This window comes from Mytilus galloprovincialis, chromosome 8 (genome assembly GCF_965363235.1).
Source record: "Mytilus galloprovincialis chromosome 8, xbMytGall1.hap1.1, whole genome shotgun sequence".
Classification (NCBI taxonomy): domain Eukaryota; kingdom Metazoa; phylum Mollusca; class Bivalvia; order Mytilida; family Mytilidae; genus Mytilus; species Mytilus galloprovincialis.
In genome coordinates, this window is record NC_134845.1 from 79,512,777 (window position 1) to 79,523,021 (window position 10,245).

Genomic DNA, 10,245 nt, shown 5'->3' on the forward strand with positions numbered 1-10,245 from the left:
TCATATAAACAAAAAAAATAGATTAAGAAAAAAGTTAATTCTAGAAATTTTTAGCTTTTCAGAACTGTAACATCACTCACAATAGTGACATTTTATGTACTTTTTTTTTACCATTTCTGAGGTATTTGATTCATACTGTTTGAAATTGATAATTTGAATTTGGTTTTAATTAAAATAGTTAAATATGTTTGAATATGTTTTTCCTCAATTTTATGGTAAAAATTAAATAAATATAAAAATGTACAAATCTTATTGAAAACTTGTTAAAATATATGAAAATTTGTTTGATATTCCCATTCAAATAAGATCAGCTTAAAAACAAAGCCCATAAGAGTTATCTTACAATTTCATATGTTATTCCAAATGTAATTGAAATAAAGGGCCATACTGTGTATTAAACTATTCATAAATAGATTATTAATATTTATTAAAACAGTATTATAGGGTTATTGCATGAATATTGGGGAATATTGTGCCGAGTAGAATTTTATATTGCGATTGCAAAATATGTTCTACGAGGGACAGTATTCTCCAATTTTCATGCAATAACCCTTTTATTGTATAGCAATATAATATTTAAAAGTAAAAATTGGTTTCAACCAAGATTTTGTTGTTGCTGAAATCATGAATTTTGAAGATTTATTGCATTAGATTTTGGTTACTTTCTGTTGGAAATATTATATTGCTATGCAATAATATCAGATTATTACATGTAATTTTTCATATCGCATGTATTATCAGCCCTAGGTTCAATATCAGCCCAAGAGCCGCATGGCTCGAGGGCTGATAATACATGCGATATGAAAAATGACATGTTATGATCTTTTTATCAAATGCTTCAACAAAAAAATAACAAATTCATTTATTGATCCTTTTACGTGGTTCCCGAAGTTTAAGAAATAAAAAAGTTCACGGCCGTCGGACCCAAAAATTGATACCTTTCTATCATATGCCTCAACAGAGAGAGAGAAAAAAAAAACATTTTAATATGGACGAATCGACAAAAAAATAATTTAACAATATACAGAATGATCATTGTTTGGAAAAGTCAACTTTTTAAAGAAACTTTCTAAATAATGTTTCAGTTTGTTTGTTGTTTTTTTTTTATATTATTATTATTATTTTATTATTTTAATCTATATACTTTCCAGTATTCAAGTAATTGTTTTGTACACTACTTTCTAATGTTTTTCACTGAAAACGTAGCATTGAGGTGCATTTTCCGGAATTGGCCGAGTATTACCGTAATGCCATGTGATAACGTTACGGAAAGGCATGTGATAACAATCAAAGCATTTGATAAACTTTTCATATCAGCCCGCTAAGCACCAATTTGAAAAATATGGAATTTACGTCAATTTAAGGCTATTATCATACGGTAAAAGTTATATGTTATTTAGTCTAAGTATATGATAATAGCAGTTATTGGAGGAAATGTTAAAATATATATACACACCGTTGTATTAATTAAAGTCATCAATTAAGCAACCAATCATTTGTTACCTACTTAAATATATGTCAGCTTCCATTTGCTGTATGAGGTTGTCTGTTATCATTCATGAATATGTTTTTTTTTAAATTAGCTGAAACTTATGAGCCATTTTTAACCAAACTTGGCTATACTCATTATTGGGTTATCAGATATGAATTTTAACTATTTTAACATGATTTTTAAAGCTTAAGTAATGATCTAGGTTAACTTCACAAAGTATGAATAAAATATTACTTATCTTGAATAAAAATCTATGTTGGTTTATGGCTTTAATGTTAGTATTTATTAAAAAAAAATCTTTTATTCAGTAATTCAAAATATTTTACAACCCCATCAAAATAGGCCTTTCTCACAAACACAAAGTATTTTTTTTTTTATTAGTCATTCAATTGAAATTGCAGTGGCAAATCCAGGGGGAGGGTTCCAGGGTTGGAAACCCTCCTTTTTAAGGATGATCAATGCACTTGAATGGGGATATATAGTTGGACCCTGCCCCCTCCTTTTGTCCTAGGTTGGGATTGCTGAATCCACCCCCGAACTGCATATACAGCATTATTTTTTAAATATTCATATTTATTAACAAAAATAAAACTGTTTCTGTTAAAAAAAAATCAATTTTGTCATCACATAGGCTGATTCAGGGGGACCCGGGGGTCTGGGTCTGGTTGGAACCTGCCCCCTCCCCACCCTTTAATTGTGGATCTGTCATTATAGAATGTATTTGTAGGACCCGTCATTGCAGAGGGGCATTAATTAAAGGTTTATCCTTGTCTGTCTGCACTTCTGTCTGTATATACATCCTAAAGTTCCAATTCTCTTCCTTACTTAGTTGGCCTCAACCAAATGCTATGCAACTTTTACACTATGTATATTACCACAATGTACAGAACAATTACTTGTTTCTGCTCTCTTACTTCAGTTGCCTCAACCGACTGTTAAATGAGACTTAGACAATTATTATTTCCACAAAACTCAGATCAAGTACAAACTGGATAGCTTCTATTTAACGTTCTTTAATTATGTCCCTTTATAACTTTATATTAAGTGCCATTGGGGGCATTATCTGTGTCCCAGGGACACATTCACCATTTATTATATACATTATGAATCTTTTTAAAGGCCCCACTGTATTAGAGGGGACATTAAGTTTATCCTTGCACTTTTGTACGTACATACATGTAGATAGTCCAGTCAATATATATAGCATAAATTTTACCCTAACCTTTTAGAAATTGCAACAGAAGATATTTAAGTTTCAATCTTTAGCATTATATCATATATATACAGAAAATATAAGTCCAACCTAATTGAACTTGAGGCAGACTAAAAAATCTTATCATGCTACAATCTAGATTTCATAATTCATTTAAAATGGACCATTTATTCGATTTTTCAGCATATCAAGGTAAAGAATATCTCAAATCTAATAAAACTAAACATGCTAAATTAGCAAATATTTTTCTTTTTGTGGTTTGAAATTTCTTAAAACAAGGTAGATGCTGAACAAATATAGTTTTTCAAAATGGTCCCAAAGCAATAAATTTGCTATTTCTTTAATGAAAAAAGTCCCCCCCCCCAAAAAAAAGCCCATGAATATTAAGAAAATCGTGCATAGAAAACTAAGTTTAAGATAATTGTATGCATTTGTTCAAGAATTGGAATAGCATTATTTTTCACCGATCACTCGTTTATTATGACTTTAAAGGTTCTAGAGTTATGAAAAATTGGTGAATGTCTTTTTTTTCCTTTCTCTAACTTAAATTTGCCCATACCACATTGTATAATACTCATATGCAATGCTTATTTCCACAAAAAACAGTTCCAATTTGAAATTTTATGTTGTTAATTTTCTAGTTATGCCCCAATTTAAATGGAAAAATTGGTAAATTTCTATCTTCAGTTTGCCTCCACCAAATGTTAAAGAACTTAAATACAATACTGTTTAACATAAATCACAGATCAAGTACAAATTTGAGTAGTGTCATTTTTATTGTTCTAAAATTATGTCCCTTCCAGAGAAATGGACTTTAAAAACTCATTGGGTGCTAATTATTACACAAATAATGGTATACCTGAACATGGTATTTTGACATACCAAATATTAGCACCTGAAATCATGCAAAACAATACACGCTTTGATGGTTAAAACAAAATCAGAAAAAGATTTCAGTTTTTATACGACCGCAAAAATTGAAAAGGTTAATGACCATAAAAGGAAGGTTGTTTTGATTTTGGGAGTTTTGGTCCCAACAGTTTAGGAATAAAGGGCCCAAAGGGTCCAGAATTAAACTTTGTTTGATTTCATAAAAAAATGAACCATTTGGGTTCTTTGATATGGCAAATCTAACCGTGTATTTAGATAATTAATTTTTGGCCCGGTTTTCAAATTGGTCTACATTAAGGTCCAAAGGGTCCAAAATTAAACTTCGTTTGATTTTAACAAAAATTGAATTCTTGGGGGTTCTTTGATATGCTGAATCCAAACATGTACTTAGGTTTTTGATTATGGGTCCAGTTTTCAAGTTGGTCCAAATCAGGGTCCCAAATTAAACTTTGTTTGATTTCAACAAAAATTGAATATGTGAGGTTCTTCAATATGCTGAATCTAATCATGTATTTAGATTTTTAATATTTGGGCCTGGTTATCAAATTAGTCCACATTGAGGTCTAAAGGGTCTAAATTTGAACATTATTTGATTTCATCAAAAATTTAATTTTGGGGTTCTATGATATGCTGAATCTAACCATGTATTTAGATTTGAATATTGGACCATAATAGGTAAATGTCTTATTTAAATTTTTTAAGTTTTTAAGCTTAAGTTCTTAGACCACATTCATTCTGTGTCAGAAACCTATGTTGTGTCAACTATTTAATCACAATCCAAATTCAGAGCTGTATCAAGCTGATAAATGTTGTGTCCATACTTGCCCTAACTGTTCAGGTTTTTACCTCTGCAGTCGTATAAAGCTGTGCCCTGCAGAGCATCTGGTAATAATCTGCAGTAAATCAGACAGATCAAGTAATCTAAATTTTATATTTATTACGGTCATATATTGGTATCACATTGCCATCAATGTCCGCGTTGTCCGAAGACACTTAGTTTCGGTACAATAACTTTACTTTAAGATGTGGATCTCTATAAAATTTTAACACAAGGTTTGAAACTACGAAGAAAGTTTGATATTGGGGCTTATGGCTCCAACAGTTGAAGAATTTAGGGCTTAATAATGGTCCAAATAAGCATGTTTCTAGTTTCCAGACAATAACTTGTGTGTAAGTGTATGGATCTTTCTGAAATTGTACCACAAGGTTCCATACCTAAAAAGGAAGGTTTTCGTTTGATTTTGGGGATTGTGGCCCCAACAGTTGAGGAATAAGGGGCCAAATCAATACTTTTCTAATACTTTGTATAAATTGCTTATTTCTTGACCAATTTCAATGGTTTTTTTTTCTGGCACTTTTGCAGGTTCTTTCGTATGCTGAATCTTAACATGTATTAAGATTTTTTATTATAGGCCAAGCTTTTAAGTTGGTCCATATAGGGTCCAAAATAAATTTAACTTTCTTTGATTTCAACAAAAATATATGGATTTCAATGATATGCTGAATCAAACCATGTGTGTCGATTTTTTATTTTTGTGATTCGTTATCACATTGGTCCACATTGAGGTCAAAAGTGCCCAAAATTAAACTTTACTCATTAAACTTTATTTGATTTCATCACCAATTATTGAATTATTGCATGGGGTTCTTTGATATGCTGAATCTAACCATATGTCTTTGAACTTTTGATATTGGACCATAAAAGGTTAATGTCTAATTAAAAACAAATAGGTTCTTAAAACACATTCATTCTGTGTCAAAATTAATCCTATGCTGTGTCAAATTGTAATCACAAACTAAATTCAGAGCTGTTAAAAATATTAGGAAATTTAACTAAATACTGACTTTATTGAAAAGGGCAGTGTATATTGTATTCACTTGTAAAGTTCTTTACTGCATTTAATATTTCAAAGGCTTACATGTTGACTTTTTATTTGGAAGAATATTAGTTGCGTTATTTCTTTAAATTTTAACTAAAAGAAAGAAACTTCACAGATTTTTAGTTCCAATATTAATCTCTGAGGTTGCACTTTATAAGTTCAGCTGCTTTTGGAGGTATATGATATTCATAGATATGTTAATTTGTTAATGTACTGGTTCCCAGATATGATCCTTGTATTTCTTCTCATAGAGACATATCTTGAGAATGTTATCAGTACACAAAAACTTGGTAGCGCCTAAAGTTTTAATCGTATATAGGAGTTCCAAAAGTTTAGGTAGGGGTACTATAGAATTTTAGAATAATTTTAAAGTCTAAGAATGTCTGACAGGGCAGATAAATGTTGAAACTATGTTGCACATCCCTATATTTTCACCTTTGAATAAAATAGTAGTGCATATTAACTTTGGGTTCTGGGATATATGGGATAAGACTCAGGTAAATGTCAATGTCAACTCTTTGGTATCCAAATTTTATCCTCCAAAGTTGTAAAAAATTTAATGTGCAATTTATTTATATCCGTCAGATAATACAAAATATGTTGGATTGCAAATTCTCAAAACTCAGATTTATCTGTTTTGACGACAGTGACAAGAATCCATTAGAAGCAATACAAAAATGATTTTATTAGCAACTTTATCAGCCCGGACAAAAACAAATTCCTTGGCTAGTTCTTTTAGTTTATGTTTGAAACGCAAAATGGGGTTTTTATGGTTAACGTTGTTGGTAAGAGTAAAATTTTCTTTAAAATGTTGTATACGAATATCAACTATCTTCATCACTGAATTAAAAAAGATTTTTGTCAGTTTTTTCCCGTTTTACCCATTTTAACTTATAGTATTTACGAAGTGAGTCGGGGCCTTTGCTGATGAATGATTTTAACTCTCGGTCGCCAACGATGTTAAGGTCTCCTGTTATAACATGTGTAATGGGGCCGTGAGTATATTCGGAATTACATGGCATAGGTGTATTTTCACTGATATTTACATCTTAAAACACTTGTATTTAATTAAACACATGTTTCCCGGTATATTTCTTGTAAAAATAACAAGTAAGAGGGAGTTCAGTATTATCAAAATATCCAGGAATTTGTTTTTTAACAGAATGGTCGTTAAAAATACCGGCATTTTTTACAAAATCAAAACCTTCATTGACATACTTTTTTTTATTCTTTGTGTTCTATTTTTGTCTCTGTTTGTCTTTGTCTTTTTTAGACATGACATTGTCAGTTGATTATCGATCTCTGGTATCTTTCGCCTTTCTTTGAGTGTCAGTGTCCGACAGTCGTAGACATACAAAATAAACGTATTCCTATTAACTTTACTAGATATACAAGTAATCAGAAAATGATAATCTTATTACATATATGTAATGTAAAAGTTTAAAAAAAAATATCACTATATATAAGTAAACTTATTAACATTTTGTAAAATGATGGCACATGAACAAAGTACTGCAATTAATAATCAGTTTAGAAAGTGGTCTAGGTAGGAGAAGTATGCATTGCTTTTATATTTTATTAATACCTTTAAATAAAAAGTACTTACAAGCAAATTTTTTTTTTCAACATGTAGTAAATAGTTAATAAAGGTACCAGGATTATAATTTAGTACGCCAGACGCGCGTTTCGTCTACATAAGACTCATCAGTGACGATAATATCAAAATAGTTATGAAAGCCAAACAAGTACAATGTTGAAGAGCATTGAGAATCCCAAATTACCAAAATTGTGCCAAATACCGCTAAACATGCTAAAGGTAGTTATTCCAGGGATAAGAAAATCCTTTTTTTTTTAAATATTAAAAGTTTTTTAACAGGACATTTATAAAAATAACCACCTCATTGATATTCATGTCAACACCGAAGTGCTGACTACTGGACTGGTGATATCCTTGTTGACGAAACGTCCAACAGCAGTGGCATAGACCCAGTGGTGTAAATAGTTATCACAGGTACCAGGATTATAATTTCGGACGCCAGACGCGCGTTTCGTCTACAAAAGACTCATCAGTGACGCTCACATCAAAATAGTTTTAAAACCCAAACACGTACAACAACAGTGGCATAGACCCAGTGGTGTAAATAGTTATCACAGGTACCAGGATTATAATTTAGTACGCCAGACGCGCGTTTTGTCTACTTTACACTCATCAGTGACGCTCATATAAATATAGTTATAAAAGCCAAACATGTACCAAATAGGGCTAAGTATATCACGTCCTTGGAAAAGTTTTTCGAAAATTTTTAAGTTTTTTAACAGGACATTTATTAAAATGACCACATCATTGATATAACACCGACGTGCTGACTACTGGTCTGGTGATATCCTTTTGACGAAACGTCCACCAGCAGTGGCATATACCCAGTGGTGTTAAAAGTTATCAAAAGTACCAGTATCAAAGCAAAACCAGTACAAAGTTGAAGATCATTGATATATAAAAATTCCAAACTATTGTGCGTAATACGGTTATGGCAATCTGTTTCTAGGATGAACAAATCTTTAGTTTTTCGAAAAATTAAAAGTTTTTTAACAGAACATTTATAAAAATGACCACGTCATTGATATTCATGTCAACACCGAAGTGCTGACTACTGGGCTGGTGATACTCTCGGGGACTAAACGTTTTCAAGCAGTGGCATTAACCCAGTGGTGTAAATAATTATCAAATGTACCAGGAATATAATTTAGTACACCAGACGCGCGTTTCGTCTCCATAAGACTCATCAGTGACGCTTACATCAAAATAGTTTTAAAAGCCAAACAAGTAAAAGGTGAAGAGCATTGAGGATCCAAAATTACAAAATATTGTGCGAAATACGGCTAAGGGCATCTATTCCTGGGATAAGAACCCAGCAAACACACGACGTACTCCCAACGTTGGTTGATGGTCGTCTGAACGTCATGTCTTGAGTTTACGTCGTACCAACGTTGTGGGAACGTAAAATCCCAACGTTGGATTTAGACGTAAAGACAACGTTATAAAATTACGTCGTATACACGTGAATTTAGTACCCTGTCATGACGTAACATTTTATTACGTTGTGACAACGTTGTTACAACTAGCATAATCCAACGTAACATTTTGTTACGTCGTATCAACATTATAAAAACGTAGTTGGCAACCCTGTGAATATCAGCGCTAGAATAAAATAAAAACATGTTCAGTTGAAACAAATTTCCAGGTCACGATTATTTTGATTCCCAATCCCCCTTTTTTCACTCAGACATAATTTGCACTTTAACAAAATGTCCAAGAAAATATTATAATTCAAATGTGTTGTTATATTAATGTTATTTATGAATATTTATTCATTTATATCATAAAAGAAAAAAAAATATCATCATCTGTTATTATTATTTTAATTTTAATATCGGGTTTTTCCTTTACGATTGTTTTTAGTGGAACGTTCAGCAGTACTCGGGTTTTACCTCTGCTTACTACGAAAAGTCTGAGCATGCGCACATTCATGAGTATTAATTTACCGCTTGTTTTGAACAGTGAATGATATAACTAGCAGTGAAATTTAGCACAATACAGATTGCAGAACAAAGAAAAAGGTAATATAATAATTTAATATTACGCCTAAAAGATACTCCGTGATAAAAACAAGAATTAAAACATATCTTGCCGTGTTGGGCGTCTATTAAAGGGGGTTTCTTCAAAGTTCAAGTCTATATTGTCTGAGACCGCGTGTTGAAATATGATACTTCTTCTTTTATTGTCAATATATTGCACTGATAAGGGATATTTGAGCCAAAATTTATGCAATTTTCATCTAATATTAAATTTGCTCGATTATCTTGTGCTGATTTTCAAGATATAATACTGAGTGTGTAATATAAGAAAAGGGGGGTGAGGGTGGAAGTTAATCTAATATATATATATAGTAACTTTACATGTAAGTTAGGCTGCAAGTGTCTTTCAATGTTCTTTTATGAATGTTGTAAGTATAAAAGTCTTTTAGTTTGACCTAGGCTTATATAGGTTATAATAAGGTCAAGACGGGGTGGGGTGTGTATAAACTCCCCGCTTTACTGTATATACCCCAGTTTACAATATTAGGTCCGTTCGTAAGTTCATCCCTGAAGAAGTTTGCCCCCTACACTTCCAGGCCCACGAGTGTTACAAATAAGAATTGAATGTACATGCATACAGATCTCATTTTAACTGTACATGTAAATACTTGAAGGTTTTCAGCAGACGAGCTGTAGTGAAGTATCACTGAAGTACATCTATATATACACTCATAAATGAGTTCATTCTTTGACAGAAAGATAGATATTATATATGACAATGTAGATAGTAGAAAGGGTCTTCTTCTCTTTTCAATGTAAGGTATCAAATCAAGGTGTTTATTAATGACACTAAAAGTGTAATAAAAAATAAAGACATAATCAAACATACGTAACACTTATGAATTTTGGAATGTATGTACATGTATATTTGTCACTTACATTATTACCTAGTTTTCACAAAGATTTGTTGGACTTTTACGCATGTAAACAGACAAAAGTATGCCTCAATATTAAGAACCATTGGTTTTTAAATGCTCATCTAAAGGGTGTATTTCGGTATACTGTTGTCTGTCGGTCAGTTGTCAGCATGTCAGACAATAACTCCAAAAAAGCTTTAACCACTTTGCATGAAACTTTATGTCTATTGACCTGAACTCCCTTTTAATTATTTTAGATTTTACATTTGTGAGATA